The sequence below is a fragment of the Camelus dromedarius genome, chromosome 6 (assembly GCF_036321535.1).
Source record: "Camelus dromedarius isolate mCamDro1 chromosome 6, mCamDro1.pat, whole genome shotgun sequence".
In the NCBI taxonomy this organism is placed as follows: domain Eukaryota; kingdom Metazoa; phylum Chordata; class Mammalia; order Artiodactyla; family Camelidae; genus Camelus; species Camelus dromedarius.
In genome coordinates, this window is record NC_087441.1 from 24,575,350 (window position 1) to 24,596,452 (window position 21,103).

Consider the following 21,103-nt stretch of genomic DNA (forward strand, 5'->3'; position numbering starts at 1 on the left):
AATCTGAACATAAAAAATGCCACTACACAAGGATGTAGTAGTTTCTTCCAAGGATGGAAGAAAACTTGAGTTAAGTCTTTACCTTAAGAACACCTTTCTAACTATGTTTAAAAGTCCAGATGAGGCAAAAGAAAAATGGACAAAATTGGTTACATAAAACATTATTTCAGGGCAAAAATACAATAAATGATGTCAGGCTGACAAGTTGCAATATCTGTCGAAGTTAAAGGTCAATATGCTTGATATAGTGACAACTTTTTTTAAATGAAGAGCAAAAGGCATGAAATATAACAATTCATCCAAGAAAGAAAATAACCCTTCAACATGTAGAAGTGTTTGACCTTGCTCATAAAAGAAATCAAAAGAAATCAAACAACAGAGATATTATCTCTCACTTATTAAACTAGAAAATGCATAACGTACTCTTTTGGCAAAGCTGGGGGGAAATAGGCCCTCTTACGTCACTGGTGGGATTTCAAAATTTGTACAATTCTCTTAGAGGGAATTTTGGCAATATTTAACAAAATTACAACTGCATTTACCTTTTCAGCCAGCACTTTGCTGGCTTCCATGATTTTTAATGAGAAATCAGCTGTCATTTGTATAATTGTTCCCCTTTAGGTAATATATTATCTTTTCCTCTGGTTGTTTTCAAGATTTTCCTTTATTTATTTTTAGCAGTTTGATTATGATGTCTCGGTGTAGTTTTCTTTGTTTATAGTTCTTGAATCTTTGTGTATGTAAATCTTTGAGTTTCTTTGATCTGTGGACTGATGTATTTTATCATTTTAAAAGATTCCAAATGCTTATTTTGTTTGCCCTTTTCTTTTTCTGGGACCACAGTTACAAGTTAGGCCATTTGACAATGACTTAGAGATCTCAATGCTCTGTTTCTTTCTCTTTTTTTTTTTGTTTTGTTTGTGTTTTACCATAATTTCTATTGACTTCAAGTGTACTGATGACTTCCTCAGCTGTATTCAGTCTGCTGATAAGCCTACCAAAGTATTCCTCATCTGAGATTATTTTTTTATTCTTTGACTCTGTTACAGTTTCCATGTCTCTGCTAAAATACTCCATCTGTTTAATCATGTCGTCCACCTATTCAGCTAGATCCAGTAGTAATAATTTTTTTTTAAAGAGTCCCTATCTGATAGTTCCAACAGCTTGGTCATTACCTGGGTTGGATTTTGATGATTTCCTCTTAATATGGTCATATGTTCTTTAACACATGCTGCATGATTTTTGGTGAAATACAGGATGTAGCATAAGTTGAAGAGGCTGAAATAAACTTTATATCCAGAAAGGGGCATATCTTTTTCCATCAGGATGTTAGTGTTGGAGGTTGAGTCAGTCTAGTCTGTAGTTGGGCTGGGCCTGGGCCTTGTCATTCTTTTAGTTAAATTAAGCTCACCACAGGCTTTGAATTATTCAAGGGTTGCATCAGAACATTTTCTTTGGCATACTTGGGGCCTGTATGCCTAAAGGACTTATCTTCATTCTTCTGTCCTGCTCCCACGTCGCAGCAGGCCCCTCATTGTGCCTCAGTGGGAGGAGACCTCTCTCACAACTGCTTCTCACCCAGCTGAGGCTTCTGATCATCAGTGCAAGGAGGCAAAGTGCCTGTAGGTTTATATTCTCTGGTTGTGCCCTCAGATTTCAGCAGGACATGTGCCTCAGCCACTGTATGTTTCAGCTCTGTTTGCTCCCAGTCTCTCGTGAGCACTGCATGAAAGCCCATGGAAAGGAGTTGAGTCTCCCAGGGATTTTAAATAGCCACGTCAGCCCACAGATCATCTTCAAAATCATGGTAAGTTCAGCTGTTTTCTCTTTACCTTCATCAAAGGAAGCTTCCTCCTCCCTGCATTGTCTTGTTCCCCATGGTCCCATCCGAGATGAAAGCAGTTGTTAGGACATTTCTCTTTCAAGAGGGGCTTTTGCTTTTGGGGTTTGAATTAGGTATTCAACCTTAGCTCTCTGGTGAGCTTTAAGTATGTTGTAATTTTTCATTTTGTCTTCATCGGTAGGATGGGAGCAATTTACAGTGCTCTTGTTTATACTTCCTAATGTGACTACTAGTGTATTTAAAATTACACGTATGCCTTTCATTATATTTGTATTGCTGTTCTATTCATTCAAGTTGCAGATATTCCACTCCCACACCTTTACCCATAACTCTTTAGCATGCGTTTCCTACACAGAAATTCTTATATAGCTAATACAGGTTTTTTGTACTATAGATCTTGTAGAAAAGATGAATGAGGCTGCCATTTCATAATGACTCTCTTTTAGCAAGAATTTGACTAAGAGGGGGGAGGGTGTAGTTCAGTGGTAGAGTTTAGTTTAATAGATAGGAGAGCTTACCCATCTGGAGCACAGTCCTGGAGCAACACCCCACCATGAGCAGATGGCAGGCAGAACACAACAGCAATCTTTGCTTTCCAGAGGTGAAGGAGGCTACCATTTATAGGGGGATCTGACTTCAGGTTGGCTTATCAGTTACCAGGGAAACTAGTGAGGGCACATCCCTCACGACCACTCAGGTTAAAGACCATCACGAGGACAGATGTTTCCCTTTAATAGAATAATTGGTGCAGCCATTCTGAACTAAGGGGCGGGTGGCAAGTATGTTCATGTGAGTAGGGTGTAGGTAAAACTGGTCAAACAGGGACTGTCCAAAAAACAAGAGAAAACCCATCTTGAGTGGCCTAGGCATACAATTTATAACTAAGATCCTTGTATGGACAGGGTGGCTTGAGAGGGGAGGTGGCTTTGATGACTTCCAAGACCCAAGAGTTATAGTTAAGTCTAAGGCAACATCAGATAACTCTTTCCTTAAAAGGCCAGATAGAAAATAGTTTAGGCTTTTTTTTCCTATTTTTAATTCTAGTTTTATTGAGATATAATTGACATATAGCACTATATAAGTTTAAGATATATAGCATAATGACTTGACTTACATACATCATGAAGTGATTATCACAGCAAATTTAGTGAACATCTGTCATCTCATACAAATACAAAATTAAAGAAATAGAAAAAAATTTTTCCTTGTGATAAGAACTCTTAGGATTTGCTCTCTTAACAACTTTCATATATAACATACAGCAGTGTTCATTGTATTTATCATGTTGTATATTACATCCCTAGTACTTACTTATCTTATAATTGGAGGTTTGTACCTTCTGACTGCCTTCATCCAAGCCATACATTCTTTTTTTTTAGAGTTAATATTCTATTGTCACATATCAGATGGCAATTGTGTATATAGTTTTCATATTTGATATTTCCTTTTTGTAAATATAAAAACTACAAGTTTTAAACAGCCAATGGCTGGTCAAGTCTTCAGAAACCATAATTAGATTAATTCATTAATGGTGGCTTCAAGTTTTTCCTTATTAGCTCCAGAAAATTCACCTTCCTTTTGTCCCTTTTTTAAAAAACTGGAAGTGGGAAGTGAGCTCAAGCAATTAGCATGCACGAAGTCCTGGGTTCAATCCCCAGTACCTCCTCTAAAAATAAAAATTAATAAGTAAAACTAATTACTTCCCTGCCCCAAAAAAAGAAAAGAAAGGAAAAAAAAAAATAACCTGGAAGGTTAGCATGCATTTGACGTCAGACTCTGAAGCAACATCCTGACAGTCATCCACATCTATTTCAAGGAATACCATGATGGAATACGTTTCAGAGAGAGAATGAAAGAAAGGCTTGATCATTCTGCAAGGCCCCCACCACTGAGAAATCGACTACTAAGAGTTTATTTCCTGCACTGGAAGGCTTCCTGGAAAGCATACTTGCTCTGGATCTGCTTCGCCATTTTGGCTGCTGGGGTCTGACAACTGACCTTATGGTGGAAGCAATAGAGGAGGATCCAAAGCATGGGATGGAGCTGTGAACGAAAAATACTGCAAACAGTATCAGTAAACAAAGAATGCTGAAGCCATTAAGTCATCAGCCACTGCCGCCACCCCCTCAGTGAAGACAAGCCTGCAGCCCAGCCTCTGCAGCCACTCACAATGGTGCACTCTGAGTGGACTCAGAATAATAAAGGACAAAATACTGGCCCTAGATAGCTAGATGCTTGCCAAAGGAATGAATTCAATGAGCCCAAATGTTTGCTTCCTCCCATACGTAGAAAAGCACTAAATTCTTTAACTTGAGATGCCTGGTTTTCTTTAGATAATAAGTAATCTTTTATTGTTCCAACTACCTGATCTTTGTTGTAAAGCTCTTATATATCCTAGCTCCTCCCCTGCTTCTTCGGAGCATTCCCTCAGAGCGATCTGAGAGGCTGTCATCCCAGCTCGAGTCCTCCCGCCAAATAAAACATAACTCTCAACTTTTAGGCTGTGCATTTATTTTAGTCAACAGAGCCCATTCTTTTTTTTTTTAATTGGAATTTGCAAAAATTAGCTTTTATTCAGACATTTTATGATAATTTTGTAAACTTTAAAAAAATTATTGAGGTATAGTTGATGTACAATATTATATAAGTTTCAGGTGTACAACAGAGTGATTTTTAAAAGTTATATTTCATTTATAGTTATTATAAAATATTGCCTATATTCCCCATGTTGTAAAATATGTCCTTGCAGCTTATTTATTTTATACATAATAGTTTGTACCTCTCAGTCTCCCACCCCTATTTGCTCTTCCCCCAGGACCATACATTCTTTATTGCAGCCACTCAGCTCTGCTGTTGTCAGAAGAAAGTAGACATGGATAACACACAAATGAATGGGCCTGGCTGTGTTGCAATGGAACTTTATTTACAAAAGCAGGCTGAGGGCTCCATTTGGCCTGTGGGCTTGCCCACAACTGGCTCAAGGCAACAGCTAGCCTAGAACTAGCCTTACATGTGAATATTCTCTCTTTTGGAATTTCCAATACTCTTCACTTCATTCTAGTGAATGAATCCTGATCTGACAAGAATAACAAACACCTGGCAGCCCTCCTTTCCAGGTCTCATGCTGGGCTGTCACTGGATTCTAGACCACTCTGCTCTCTGTGGAGTGGGGCGAGGGGTCCTGAGACAGCAGGACTGGGCGAGGGCACTGGGGCAGTGCTCCATTTATTCCATGTCCTTCATAGAAAACAAAGAGACATTGCTGGCGACGATGGTCAGTCAGGCCGATAGTCTACCAGCCCTTTGGGTTGATTAGCTGATGAAATTTCAGCATGAAGTATGAAGGTGAGAAAGCCCTGCCTATGATCAGAAAGAGGGGCTGTCTTCCCAGATGAAATATCACCTCACCTGTCTTCCCAGAATGAATGGTAATGCGGTCTAAGCAGTTTTGACTATAAAATCATTCCTAAAGTGACAGAATTAGAATGAACTGGGATCTGTGACTTTAACTACACAGGTAGGCAAAATCCCTCTGGTCTCTGAGGGTTTCCTACTTTGCTTCAGTGTCTCATATTCTCCACCCTCTGTCCTTACTCATAATCCCTTCTGAAGCTCTGCTCTCTGGTGTCCTCATGATGCAGGAAAACGGATGTGGGGCATGAGGAGGGCCATGTCCCAGGTCTTGGTGGAGCCCCTGGGATGTGCCCCGTCAGGTGTGGGTCCTTGGCTTCATGCAGGAAAGAATTCAAGTGCGAGCCACAGCTGAGTAAAGGTAGATTTATTTAAAGATATACATACTGCATAGAGTGTAAGGCAAGGAAAGAGGTGTGGGAATCAGGTGCTCAAGTTAAAGAAAAAGTAGGTACACACTCCATAGACAGAGCACAGGCCATCTCCGAAAGGGAAGGAGCAGAAAAAAGGCAGCTAGGCGTGGGGTTGCCAGTTTTTATGGGCTCGGTAGCTTTACATGCCTACAGGTGGGACCATTCCAAACCCTGGGGAAGGGGCTGGGATTCCCAGGAATTGGGCCACTGCCCATTCTTTGGCTTTTTGTCATGGTGCCTGCAGGCATGTTATTTATCACACTATTACAATGAACATATAATGAAGCTCAAGGTCTACTAGAAGTCAAACCTCCTGCCATCTTAATCCTCAAGGCCAAATGGGAGTTGACTCTTCCACCATTTTGGTGTTAAATTGCTGTCATTTCTTGAATAGCTGTGCCCTGTCCCCTTCCATCCTGTCTCACTCACACACCACCCCCTGCGCCTATCCTTACTGGAGAACTTTCTAGAATAGATCTCATATTTTGCCATCAACTCTCAACTTTGGTGATTGCTGAGAGTGGCTTTCCTCATTCTATGTTTCACTGGCTCTAAAAAAAGAGGGAGAGCTCTGGTCCCTTGCAGATGTTGGAGGGGCAGTGGCAAGTGATCAGATTTCAGTTCAGTCTTTCCACCAGAGAAGGCTGCAGCCAGTCCTCCTCAAGTCACCTAGGGGCACATCCAACTGCATCTGCAAATATTAATTTTCCCCATTGTTCAGATCCATCATATTTCTCCTGAAATGACTTTTACCCTATCTGCGGAATAATAGCCCAAGCTTATCCTGTTAAAAAGCATTTCTTAGAGGGGAGGGTATAGCTCAAGTGGTAGAGCACATGCTTAGCATACATGAGGTCCTGGGTTCAATCCACAGTATCTCCTCTAAAAAAATAAATAAACAAGCAAACCTAATTACCTCCCTCCCAAAAAATTTTTTTTTAATTTTTTTAAAAATTAAAAAAAAGCATTTCTTTCTTGAGCTTATTTACAATATAAGGACCATTTAATCAACTGGGAATGGGTCTATTACAGTAGTTCTCAAACTTGAGTGTACATTCCAGTCACCTGGAGGGTCTGTTAAACCACGACTTGCTGAACCTCATCCCAGAATTTCTGATTAAGTAGTTCTGTGACAAAACCTGAGAATTTCCAGGTCTAATAAGTGCCCAGGTGAGGCTGCTGCTGCTGGGTTCCAGGACCATTTGCTTTATTAGAACCACCTGGGAGAGGGGAGGGTATAGCTCAAGTGATAGAGCACATGCTTAGCATGCAGGAGGTCCTGGGTTCAATCCCCAGTACCTCCTCTAAAAATAAATAAATAAACCTAGTTATCTCCCTCCCCCCACCTCAAAAAAAGAACCACCTGGGACAAATGGTGAGCACCCTCCCACCCCCTGATAGAAGGAGGAAGGAATATCTCAGTTCACATGACTACACTGGAAATAACAAATTGCATTCAAAATGCTGCACAACTGTGTGCAGATCACCAGTGTATGGACACCAGGCTCGAGAAGCTCAGCTTTAAACTGTTGACTGAAGGAAGGGACGGTCTGGATAACTTACCCCAGAGGCAAAAATGCTGTCAACTGGGCAGAATGCCAGGACTAGTATCTTTCTAAGTGTCAGATCCTTTTGAAGAAGACTTCTTGAAAATTAAATGTTTCTTTAAATAGACCTGGGACAACCACTCATTCCCATATTTTTTCTGATCTATGCAATGACAAAGCCTGATGTTTCAATGAAATATAGATTTTAGTTTTATAAGTTACTTGATGTGAAGTTACTTGTGTTCATTGAGAATTCATTTCCTATCATTATTTTCATAAATATATAATACTTCATTTCTTTGCCCAAGGAACAATATATCAATAAATATTTGTTGAATGAATATTCAACATTATAAAACTGAATATAATTCTTGCATAGTCCTGTTGGCTAAGTAAGAAGGATAGACATAGTGCTAAAAACTCCGAGTTGTAGAGGGGAGGGTAACAAAGGGATAGATGTTCAGAAGGAAAGTGTATCGGAGAGAGGTGCTATTTTGCCAAGGAACTTCCAGCATGGTCTCTGTTTATGACTTTGGTTATATAGATGATTGCACCACAATGTGCAGCCAAAGGGTTAAATGGGACTGAGATTCAGCCTGCACTCTGTTCACCTGCTCATCAAGCCATGTACCTGAGCATGGGGTTGCCACAGTCCAAGGAAAGAGTAGATTTGCCTAATCTCAAAGTATCCAATGAGCTACTGGCAACCCAGCTTCCTTGTGTCAGGATTTTTCTCCAGGAGTCACTAGTCATCAATCAGCTTGTAAATGCTCATAGGATCACTCATTTTTTCACATGAACACTATGTGTATAGAACCCCATGGTGGACTTCTAAGAGTTCTTTCCTTGCCATTCCCCCATTAGCAAGAGATTGGACTCTTTTGAAAGCTTTCTGTAAACACTGACGGACAGCTTTGCTTTTGCATTCAGGAATCCTGGGAAGGCTAGATAAATGATCCTCAGAGGAATCTTACCCTATTTAACAGCTGGAGCCTGATATTCCAATTTAACTTCATCTTTTTAACCCAAGGCATGTTGAAATGGAAAAAATAATTATGAATTATTTTGCTGTCGGCACATTGCTGTTAGCACCCTGTGGTTATGTGTGTCACAGTACTTAGAAGAGAACATTATGGATTTACTTGGCAAGCCATTTCTCTTATCCAAAACTCTGGGTCTTCTTATTTTTGGTAATTTCCTTTTCCCCAGTACTTCCTATAGTCTCTGTTACATAGTAGGCCCTGTGTTCTGTGTTCATAACCTCACAAATTTATTCTTAAGGTACACTACAGAGGAATTTGATTTCTGATTTTCTGATCTAGATGATGGACCCAACTTAGTTCTCCATGTCTTCAGATTTATAGATGTCTTATCACCTGGAATAAAAATCACTTCATGGAATATGGTTTATGTCATTGCTATCTGCTTCCATCATTTGACTTTGCGGTTTTTTTTTTTCAAATGAGCTTTAAGATTCTATTCTAGTAGATATTATTTTCATTGCCTTTCTCAATATTTTGGGCATTTGCTCTGGCACTATCCACTAAAATATATCCTCCCCTTATATGGTGCAATGGCTAGCAAATGGCTGTTCATCAAGGACTACATTTCCCAGCCTCCATTGCATTAAATTGTGGTCATGTGACTGGTTCACGCCAATAAAATATGATCAGAAATGAGGTCTTCTTCTTCTAGGCCAATATAAAAAACAAGTATACTTCCTCCATGTTCTTTTCTCCTTTTGCCAGCTAGCACAAGGCAACAATGAGGCCATACATAGGGTTAATCTTTATTGCACCATGGCTTCCTCTGGCACACTTTAGAAGCCTCTGGATTTCTTTGCAGAATGTTTTTTTAAATGTATACTAGAATTATAAAGGAAACAAATTATATTGAATATGATTATTAGAATATTTAGAAAATTAGTGATATGATAATGTGTGTGTATATTCATTATCTATTGTTACATCACAAATTATCCCCAAAATTTTCAGCTTAAAACATTTTTTCATGGTTTCTGTGGGTCAGGAGCAGCTTAGCTGGGTGGTTGTGGCCCAGAGTCTTTCAAAAGGGTTCATTAAGGTGACAACTAGGGACACAATCATCTGGAAGCTTAACTGAGGAAAGATTCATTGCCAAGTTTGCTCAAATGGCTGCTGGCAGGCTTCAGTCCTTTGTCATATTGACCTCTCTATAGAGTTGCCTCATGTCATGACAGCATGACTTCCCCCAGAGCAAGTGCTCCAAGAGAGGACACAGAACCCATCAAATTTTTATAGCCTAATCTCAGAAATGATATCAAATCACTTTTGCCATATTCTATTCATTGGAAGAGGATTACACAAAGGCATGAATGCCAGAAAACTGGGGCCATCCTAAAGGCTGCCTACCACAGTGAAGTTTTTGTTTTTGTTTTGTATTAAAGTACAAGACCTAGGGAGAATAACCACTGCAATTTTGAAAGAGCGCTGAGTATAAATGATTCTTTGAAAGCTCTGCAACAACAGTGATGATAAAGAAAATGTGATTTCTGTTTGTGGCAAAGGGGCAAGTGCTGCTCATACTTCTGTGGTTTTTGCCTACATTCACAATTAAAGGAAACGATACATTTTGGTTCAAAGTTAACAGGGATGGAATGTTTCCTACACAAGCACTCTGGCAGTCCTGAATTCTATCCGTGAATCCTTTGGAGATTGGTGTAATCTTGAGTTCTATACGTGGGCCCTATGAGATTGGGGAGCCACAGATAGCTTAGGGCCCTGAATCACTGCTTGAGAAAATATTTACCAACCTAATATAGTGCAATTGCCTTGAACTGTTGAGAAAGGAAAAGCCTCTATTCCACATGAGCCATTATATATTTTAGAGTCTGTTTGTTACTACAGCCTAGCCTATATTCCCTAGAACATTTGCCAATTAATTACAATATCATTACTACTTTCTTCATTTTGTCCTTCAACATACACTCTTGAGTAAAATTTCAAGTTACCTTTGTGTTAAATTCCATATATGTACCTGCTATTGTAGAACATTCATCTCATTCCACTAACATCTAATTCACTAACTTAATATGTACTGAAGACATATGGAGATTATGTTATATTTTTCCAGTGACTTTTACTCTATTTTTCCCCCTCCACTTTTCAGTTTTATACCATATGGTTGCCAGTTAAATCCCTACGAATAAACTGTAAATGACCAATAATGATAAATATTTTTATGGCTCTTGCTCCTAAATGATATTTAAGCATGTTGATGAACTTTTTTTCAAACAATGAGCATCTCATCGTGGAGAGGGGAACAGATCATCTCATATGCCATTGCCAGAAAAATCTCCCTGGAATAATTGATGGAAACTGGTATGTCCTGTCAAAGCTACTGGGAGGGTTTGTGTTAGCAGAAATTAACCTAGCTACAGTACAATGTTAAGCTTTTGTTTGTTTTTTTGTTTGTCAAGAAGATTAAAAAAAAATAATGGCACAAACACTAGAAAAACAAAGTCAGGTCCATGATTTTACAATCCTTTCTAAAACGGAATTAAAAAATAAGCCAGTGGTGTTATTTAACCTAACTAGCCAAATCGTAGTATGACAAAACAAATTTTGAAAATAACTGCCTTGCAAAAGATCAAGCCATTTTTTGGCATATATATCATGATTGATTGGAATTCAGTATATAGGTTCCTTTTAAATGGAAGCAAACAATTTAACATTTATTGTTTTCTCACTGAACTACAGTACTCTCCTTCTTGCTCAAGAGAAAATTCATGAAACAAAAAAGAAATATAGGAATCATTAGGAAAAAAGAAGAGAAAAATAAACAAACTTAAAGATTCTCTCTGAAAGCAAATATCCCTCTAGCAATAATTTAAAATTAGGTTTATCAAGAATGTAATTCACTAACGGATATTTTATTTTTCTCTGTTGAAGTAGTTTTGAACCTGAATTATAAGAACCACTGACAACAAAACATCCTTCCTTAGTTCTTAGCTCCTCATTATCTTACACAATTCAAGTAAAATTAAATGATCTAAAATTAAAAGAAAAATTTTGTATTATGAAAGTGCACTTATTGTAGAAATTTTAGAAAATACAGAAAAGTAAAGGAAGAAAATTGTTTAAAAATCACCTATAATGTAGGCATCCAAATAGAAATACCATATCATTTTGAGGTTTATTCTTCTTGGCTATTTCTGTACAAATATACACATAATTTTTTTAATGAGAGTTTTTAAAGGATTTTTTCCCATAATTCTCACTTGGATTAACTAATAGATAAAATAAAGAGACAATCTTGTCTTCATAGAGTTTTTCAAAAATGCATTGTTATTATTGTATTTTCTTTGTGATGTTCGCTAGGACCAAGGTAACATTATTTTTCTCTGAAGTTTAGTGATTGTTTTCCTGAAGAGCTGGTAGCTAAGCAGCCATAAGACCTTTGCCTTTTTAAGGAACCCTCCACTTTGTTGGTGGGAATATAAATTGGTGCAGCCACTATGGAGGATAGTATGGAAGTTCCTTAAAAAACTAAAAATAGACTTACCATATGATCCAGCAATCACATTTCTGGGCACATATCTGGAGAAAACCATAATTTGAAAAGACACATGGACTCCAATGTTCACAGCAGCACTATTTACAATAGCCAAGACATGGAAACAACCTAAATGTCCATCAACAGATGACTGGATAAAGAAGATGTAGTATATATATACAATGGAATATTATCAGCCGTAAAAAAGAATGAAACAATGCCTTTTGTAGAAACATGGATGGACCTAGAGATTATCATATTAAGTAAAGTAAGTCAGACAAAGACAAATATTATATGATGTTGCTTATATGTGGAATCTAAAAAAATAAATACAAATTTTATTTACAAACCAGAAATAGGCTTATGGACATAGAAGACAAACTGTGGTTACCAGGGGAAAAAGGGAGTGGGACAGGATAGATTAGGAGTTTGGGATTAATAGATACACATTACCATATATAAAATAGATAAACAACACAGACCTACTATATAGCTGTATTCAACTTCTTATAATGAGCTATAATGGAAAAGAATCTGAAAAAAATGTGTCTGTGTATGTTAAAAAACCAAACCAAAACTGCCTTTTTAGACCCAAGTTCATACCACTGCTCCAGTTTACTACATCAGGATGTTAAATGTTGAGGAGGAAAAGAGTAAAGCAAACATAACGAAAGCCTCTACTGACAACTTGTAAATACTGACCTCACCTTCAGAGACAAGCCGTTTTCAAACAAAATGGTAAGTGAGCGAGTGATCTTCAGCTACAAAGGAAAAATCCAAAGGCTTGACCCATCTTTCTTCTGAACTGCTCAAATACAGACACAAATGACTCTGTAGTTTTCCAAAAGGTTAGACCTGCTTAGTAATTTGAAAGACATCCATTCAGACTGCTTCCAAGAATAAATGCTCACAAGATACTCCCAACAGTGTTTCCTGACCTAATCTCAAACATATCTGGAAGGATAGAGTTTATAATCTCCCACTTGAATGTTTTAAATTCTCAACCAAAAAGTAATAGAAAGAACATTGGCTTTGATTTAAACTGAAAAATATCAGTTTCTTTATCAATAAAATGGAGCTTAAGAATTCATTTCTCTGAGGGTTATTTGAGAATATTGTCCAATATTCACAAAGTAATAGTCAGAATGTAGCACAAAGTAGTTATTTAATAGATATCATTCCCACTAACCTCCATTTTCACCAATCCACGCCCAATCCTTAATACTAAGGATAATTCTATTTGCTGTTCAACTTGACCCTTTTTCACTTTTCTGGAGAAACAAAGGAAAGCTAACCACTTAACTGTATGTCCTCGAATATTTTAAAGTAATTTTCCCAATTTTTTCTTTGGCTTAAGAGAATTTTTTTTTCCAGTCATTTTAATAAGATCAGTTTACTAAATTTTGTAACTTTTAAATTTCTTGTTGTTTACTTCTTACCATTTCTGAGGTGTAGAATGAGTTGATAACTTTCTGGTCACTCTGTTTTATGACGGACTTAGTCATTTTTCCATTTGTTTCCACAGTTTGGGCACTTTCTCCTTGGCTCACTTCTTTCACTCATTTTCTTCTTTAAATAGCAGTTAGTAAAGAATTATGAACAAATTGGAAGTTTCTTTATATTTTAACTTATGTGGAAAACTTGTTCTAAATCAAAGAAACATAAATTGAAATAAACTCATGATAAATTTGTTATGCGAATGCTCTACTGTAATTGCTATAGTTATTATGGACACTAAAAATTAAACTTACGATATAATCAAAACCATATTTCATTACCTTTAGGATGTACTTTTTTGCACATTTTAACAACTCTAAAACCGAGATGCATATAATAATTGATAAACACTTCATGTGCAGGATTCTTTTCTTTTTTACTGGTACTAAAATAATAGTGCATCTTAACAATTGGCATTTTAGATTTGGTGAATTATACTACAATTATTTTACAGAACGAAGTGTATAACATTTTATTTCCTGTGGTGGTAAGTAAATATATACTAAACATGAGACTGAAACTATTAGAAATAAGATTAAGTAGTTAATGGCCAGCTTTGTCTTTTCCATAAAAAAAGAAAAATTGTACTGCATTGAAATTGGTTACAAAATGATTATGTATATGTATATTCTTATTACATAATTTTTCACTAGTTCATTATAAAATTCTAATGCAGTTTTTCTTTATGAATGGCTACAGAATGGAGAGTCAAACTGTTGGATCTCTAATAATGCTTGTAGAATATCTAAGGTAACATTTAAGGTAAAATTATTATGATCCTGTATAAGATCATATAACTTATACTGGAAAGGGCAAGTCATTTACAAAGATGGCCAGAATTTTGCTCATTACCTGGATTTATCTCACAACTCTCAGTAACTTTAAAGCCTAGATGAAGATTTATTCCTCTTTCTTACATTTGCTTTTTAAATCCTTTTAGTTTCATGGGGCCAGAGTCAGGCATTTTCATAAAGAGCACAACCTAATGTTTTGTGGAACAGAGAATTTAGGAGTGGCACTGATTATTTTCTGTTTTGATAAAAAATGTCCTGAAAAACAGATTAAAATATGGCATCATGCTTCATCTAGTTGATTTCATCTACTTTTCAAAATTTGATCTTTTTTTAAGCATCAACAGAATTGTTTATCTCTGGAAGGTCTGAGGGCAGGTAATTCATGTATTTATAACTATGCCATCCTCTCAGAGAGATTATTTAATTCTGCTTTCTCTCCCATATCTATCATTTCATTGTATATACCCTTGGTGCCTCATTTTTCCAATGATTTAAACATTTAATTTGCAATTAATGTGCACCCTAAATTCACCCTTGCAATGTCTAGGCTTGAGTAAGAATATTACTATATAGTCCCTTTGGACCAATGAGTTGACAATTTCTGCACATTTTGTTAGCCACCCCCTCATGTCTTTTCTTACAGCACTAATAAATATACTGGCCTGAAACTCTCCCAGAGATTTTCATTTCACATCTATCCTTTTGCACACCCTTGTGTAGCACACCACTGTGGTCCAGATCTGGGAACTACTTAGCTTTCCCTAATGTAAGTAGTTTTGTGGTACATGTGATGAATGGTCCAGGTAAGAGCTAGAGCTGGATAATCCCAACACTATCATTGCTGAGAAAGCATGGTAGGACAGGGAGAAGTGTAAATAATATTCCTTATCTTGTGCCTTAATTGCATAAATGAAAAAGGAAATCTGAAATGAAAGAAAACATTAATACTTACAATTATGATTCTAATTAAGGTAAAGTTACATCACACATCATTCATCTAGCAAGACCATTTAATCATTACTTGGACACTGAAATGTCTAAATTATTTTAGGGTAATAAGAGAACAGTTCAGATAAACAGAGAAATATGTATGTATATGTACATATGCTAGAATATATGTTCTATTACGTAGAATGGGAACTATTAACCAAGTTGCATATAACAGGAACAACTTGAGGTCAGGTTAATCTAATATTACTCTATTATAAGTGTTGATGTGGATAAATATTGCTGTGGAAAGAAGGTGGTCTTTACAGACAGATGGACCTTAGATAAAATCTTAGTTTCCATGTGACTTTTGGCAAGCTATGCTACCTCTCCAAGCTTTAACTTCCTTATTGTTAAAATTGGGACTACATATTGAATGTTATATTGTCAGTTCTGCTATAATGAAACATATGTTTTCATAAAACAATCAATGTGCTAGGGCCCAGAAATAAACTGACAGACCTACAATCAATTAATCTTTGGCAAAGGAGGCAAGAACATACAATGGAGAAAGGACAGTCTCTTCAGTAAGTGGTGTTGGGAAAGCTAGACAGCGGCATACAAATCAATGAAGTTAGAGCACTCCTTCACACCATATACAAAAATAAACTCAAAATGGCTTAAAGACTTAAATATAAAACATGACACCATAAAACTCCTTGAAGAGAACATAGGCAAAACATTCTTTGACATAAATTGTAGCAATGTTTTCCTAAGACAGTCTCCCAAGGCAAAAGAGATAAAAGCAAAAATAAACAAATGGGACCTAATCAGACTTACAAGCTTTTGCACAGCAAAGAAAACCATCAACAAAACAAAAAGACAACCTATGAACTGGGAGAGAATATTGGCAAATGATGAGATGGACAAGGGCCTAATTTCTAAACATATAAACAGCTCATACAACTCAATAACAACAACAACAACAAACTGAAAAATGGGCAGAAGACATAGACATTTCTCTAAAGAAGACATCCAAACGGCCGATAGGCACATGAAAAGATGCTTGACATCACAAAATACTAGAGATATGCAAATCAAAACTACAATGAGGTATAACCTTTCACGGGTCAGAATGGCCATCATCAAAAAGCCTACAAAAAATAAATGCTAGAGAGGGTGTGGAGGAAACCCTCCTACACTGTTGGTGGGAATGTAAATTGGTACAGCTGCTATGGGAAAAAGTATAGATGTTTCTTAAAAAACTAAAAATAGAGTTAACATATGATCTAGCAATATGGGCATATATCAAGAGAAAACTCTAACTTGAAAAAGTACATGCGCTTCACTTTAATGTTCACAGCAGCACTGTTTACAATAGACAAGACATGGAAGCAACCTAAGTGTCCACTGATAGATGAATGGATAAAGAAACTGTAGTGTGTATATATATATATGTATATGTATATATATATATACATACAATGGAATATTTCTTAGCCATAAAAAGATGAAATAATGCCATTTGCAGCAATATGGATGAACCTAGAGATTATCATACTAAGTGAAGTTAAGTCAGATAGAGAAAAACAAATTTCATATGATATCATTTATATGCAGAATCTAAAAAATTGATACAAATGAACTTATTTACAAAACAGAAACAGGCTCACAGACATAGAAAACAAACTTATGGTTATCAAAGGGGAAGGGGAGGGGAAGGATAAATTAGGAGTTTGGGATTAATAGATACACACAACTATATATAAAATAGACAACAAAGACTTACTGTATAGTACACAGAACTATATTCAATATAATAATCTATAATGGAGAAGAATCTGAAATAAATATGTAACAGAATTATTTTGCTGTTTCAGGTGAAACTAACATAACATTGTAAGTCAACTATACTGCAATTAAAATTTTTTTAAAAAATCAATGTGCTAGGCAAAATCACAATAAAAACCATAGGGCTTTGGGGAAAAATAGGTTTGGGGTATAATACTACAAAACTTCATCAGTTACACATGAAAAAAAAAGGAACCTAACAAAAATGGTAGCAGGGTTTTATACATGTGGTTAAGAAATACATAAATACTACAATAAGGTTGTATTTTATATTAAAATTCCTGAGGTTTACTGGTGTAAGTGAGTATTAGGAGGGTTATGAGTTGTTGTAAAGTGATAGAGGAGAGTAATCTGAAATCAGAAGGAAAGTTGTAACATGAGAGGTAGATGGGTGTGAGCTGAAGTCGCTGGTAGGTGTTGGCGGTGTTTGTATGTTTCAGTTTCCTCCCCAGCTCAGTTCAGCGGGTTGCAGTTACTGCACTCATTTAGTGATTTCTGCAGACGAAAATGCCCAGAAGCATATTCTGTCGTCTTTTTGACCTCACACACTGAAGCACTTGTTTCTCTTGGTCTGGTAGTCATCCTCCAAGATGGTCTGCGATGATCTCCATCTCCTGGTATTCACACATTTTTGTAGTCCACTTTCACACTGCAGCAAGGGTTAGTCTGGTTAACCAATAAAATACAGCAGAGTGATGATGGGTGTCACTTCTGAGATTAGCTTAGAAAAGACTGCAGCTTCTGTCTTGAGCTCTCCCTTTCTCCCATCATTAACTCTGCGGGAAGCCAGCAATATGTCTGCTGATATTCAGGCATCCTATGGAGAGGTACACGTGATGAGGGACTGAGATATCCTGCCAACATCCACATGAGCGATGGTGGAGTGAATCCCCAGACTTTAGATGACTGCAGTCTCAGCTGACAGCTTGACTGCAACTTCATGATACCCTAAGCCAGAGCCACCCAGATAACCCCTCTCAGATTCCTGACCTGCAGAAATTGTGAAATAATAAATGTTTGTTGTTTTAAGCTGCTAAGTTTTGTTACACAGTAATAGAGAATAAACTTGATTTCACTTATTTCCTATCTCACTGGCTGTTCTTTCTTAGTCTCCTTTACTGGTTCCTCCTCCTCTTTTAAGAAATCTCTAAATGTTGGGACTCTTTGATGTTCAGTTGTGGGTCATCTCTTGTCTTTCTATACCTGTCATCCTATGAGTTTAAGTATCCTCTTTGTAGTTTATCTCCAAGTCGGAACTCTCCTTTGAACTGCAGACCCACATATTTGACTTCATACCCTTCCTCTCTACTGGGATGTTTCACATACCTCTCAAACCTAACATATTAAAAATGGAATTCCTAATTTCCTTTCCTTCTCCCAACCTGTTCATTCTTTTCTTCCCTATCATTCTCATCAATCTTCCCAATTATCATAACAATATCAAAATCCAGTGAATCAAGGCCAAAACCTAAGTAGCAACACTATTTCCTCTTTCATTAAATCCCTAACCCAATCAATCGGCAAGTCCTGTCAATCCATTGCCAAAGTATATTTACAATTATTTACATTTTCCTTTTCCCACAACAATCATTGTTACCTCACCTAAGCTACTAACACAGCCTCCTAACTGGTCTCCCTACCCACCGTCAATCCATTTCTCAGAGACAGCAGCTTGAATGTTCTTTTTCAAATAGATCATGTCATACCTCTGATTACAATCTTTCAATAACTTTCCACTGCAGTTGGAATGAAACCCAAACCAGTTTTGTAGTTCGTAGGCTTTGCATGACCTGCACTTACCTTTGTCCTCACCTTGAAGTACCTTCCTCCTGATTCATTATGCTCACTACTCTTCTTTCTATTCCAGAAACATAAGATCTTTTCTGCTCCTGGGAGTTTGAACAGGTCAGTCTCTCCCCCAGAAATGTTCTTCCTCCTATTTTTTCTACTCTTTATCTTTTAGTTCTTCCCTTAAATCTCATTTTATGAGGACTTTCCTGGTGAAGCACCCTCTCTAAAGGAAGTCTCCCACTCTTATTTTCTGCCACTTTCTTATCAGAACCAGACTTTGTGTTCTGTTAACCTGTGTTCTGTGTCTTCCTCACTAGAGTGGCAGCCTCCTTGAGAGCAGTGCCAATGTTATCCTTTATCACTGCTCTGTCCCAAGTACCTGGCTCAGTACCTGAATACTGAACATACTTCATGTGTTTTTGTTAAATGAATGAATGAATGAAAAAGTGGTGAAATCCGACCAATTCTTTAAAATTTTTCCCCATTGGCACTCTTCCTATGAAGTTGTTTTTTGTTTGTTTGTTTGTTTGTTTCCTCTGTTTTGGGAGTTACACTCTACCTGCTAGATCTTGAGTTCTGAGAAGCAGCAGTGATGTCTTATTCCTATGATATCTGGAATATTATGGGTACCTAATAAATCAGTGGTTCTCAAACTTTAATGTATGTGCCTGTCCTCACAGATTCTGCTTTAATAAGTGTGAGGGGGGGAGGTGTTCAGTAAGTGTGTGGAGTAGTTTATTTTTAAAATAAGCAACCCAGATTATTCTCATGAGATGAATCTTATATATCATACTTTGAGGAAAACCAGTACTGCTTATCAATATCTGTGGTGGCTCCTTCTCTACATCAGGCTTAATTTTTAGTTCTTTCAAAATAAGTAATGAGGCTAAAATGTCAACACCCCAAGAAATCTGGAGAGCAAAGGGTTACTGTCTCCCTCCCCCAGTGTAGTATTTCACCACTTTTGGAAATCACCAAATTTTTTGAGCCCTTTCCCTATGTAGTTTAGCCCTTTGCTTGTGAGACAAATTGTTTTGTTTTGTTTCATAATTGTGTGGTAGAACTGAGAGCTTAAGAGTTTTTAGGGGACAGACACAGAGATATTTGTTTGCAATTGCAAAACCACTTTAAAAGAGGGAACTGCTCTGTTCTTTTATAACCTTTCTCAAGGAAGAAATGACTTTTGGTGACAAATCTAATTATAATTCTATCACCTCATTCTTGGTGCACTTTCCTCTCTACTCTTTAGTAGTTACATTAAATAACCAGCTGGCATAATTTTGGGGCAAAGAATTCTTATGAAAACTTCAAAAGTATTACATGTTCCATTTGTTGCAATAATCTTTGTGAAAAAGATGCACATTAATCTTAGTGGGACTTAGGAACAATGATTAACAGTCACATTTTGATATTTTAATTTTTTTTTCAAACTGGAAAGATAATTATTAAGGACCAATACCTTAATGAATAATTCTTGAATAAATAATGTAAGGAATTTTAAACCTTGGGAGGGGAAAAAAAATCCCTGCACATTCTTAGCAGGCAAAAGAGGATAGAGAGAGTGGGGAAAAAACCCAGACAACTTGTGTTGACCGGTAGCATATGAAGTAGATTAGGTAAGGGGAACCATTTATTTCAATAGTACAGACATGGAAAAACTGGCAGACAATTTAGGAAAATGTCCTCATATATAGAAACTTCCTTTACTCAGAGACATGGAGTTCAGGGTTCCTTTTTGTGAGCAATAGAAACCAACTCCAGATTAACTCACCCAGAAAACAAATTTACTGAAAGACATCAGATAGCTCAAAGTATCAATGCATATTTTAGCACAATTTTTTTAAAAAAGGAATCAATGCAAAGCCTTGGGAAGAATGGGAACAGAGGAGGCTGCAGAAACAATAGCCAATGACCTGCACCCAGTCTGCTTAGGGAATCTCTGTCGGCCTCATTTCCTCTCACTACTTCTCACTGCTTCTCACTACTATTGTTGGGTTTCCAGTGTCACTATTCTCAGCGAGTGGGAAGAGGAGGACTCCAAATCCCACCTCAACTTTAATTTCCCCAGACAAGAAAACAGTTCAGATGCTGTTCAGCCAAACAGTTCAGCCAAAACAGTTCAGATGTTGTTCAGACTAACAAAAAACAAACAAAACCAGCAGAATGAGGGAGTTTGCCTTAGTGGTGGAGCCTTCCAAATCCATTTTCATTCCTGTCTTCTTTGTCCTTTTCAGATATCAAGTCTTTTCCTCTGTTTCAATTATCTTAAACAAAACAAGCCAAAACCAAAAGTCTAAGGAGTTTTATAAACATATTTACAGTAAACTGTCAATAATCTGTAAGTTAAAATTAGTTTACCAACTTATTAGATGTAAAATATTTCAGTATTCCTTTTGAATGCCTTTATCTTATTAGTAAGGTTGGTCATTTGTTTACAATTTATATTTCTTCTTGGGACGATTTTCTATTTTAATCCAATGTCCTTTGGTTAAATGG

The 21,103-nt window shown here is 36.9% G+C and overlaps 1 pseudogene; it reads right to left on the reverse strand.

Annotated features, from left to right (window-relative positions):
- Nucleotides 1-3,355: 3,355 nt before the first annotated feature.
- LOC105092034 (thioredoxin-like) lies at nucleotides 3,356-3,814 on the reverse strand (annotated as a pseudogene).
- Nucleotides 3,815-21,103: the final 17,289 nt, after the last annotated feature.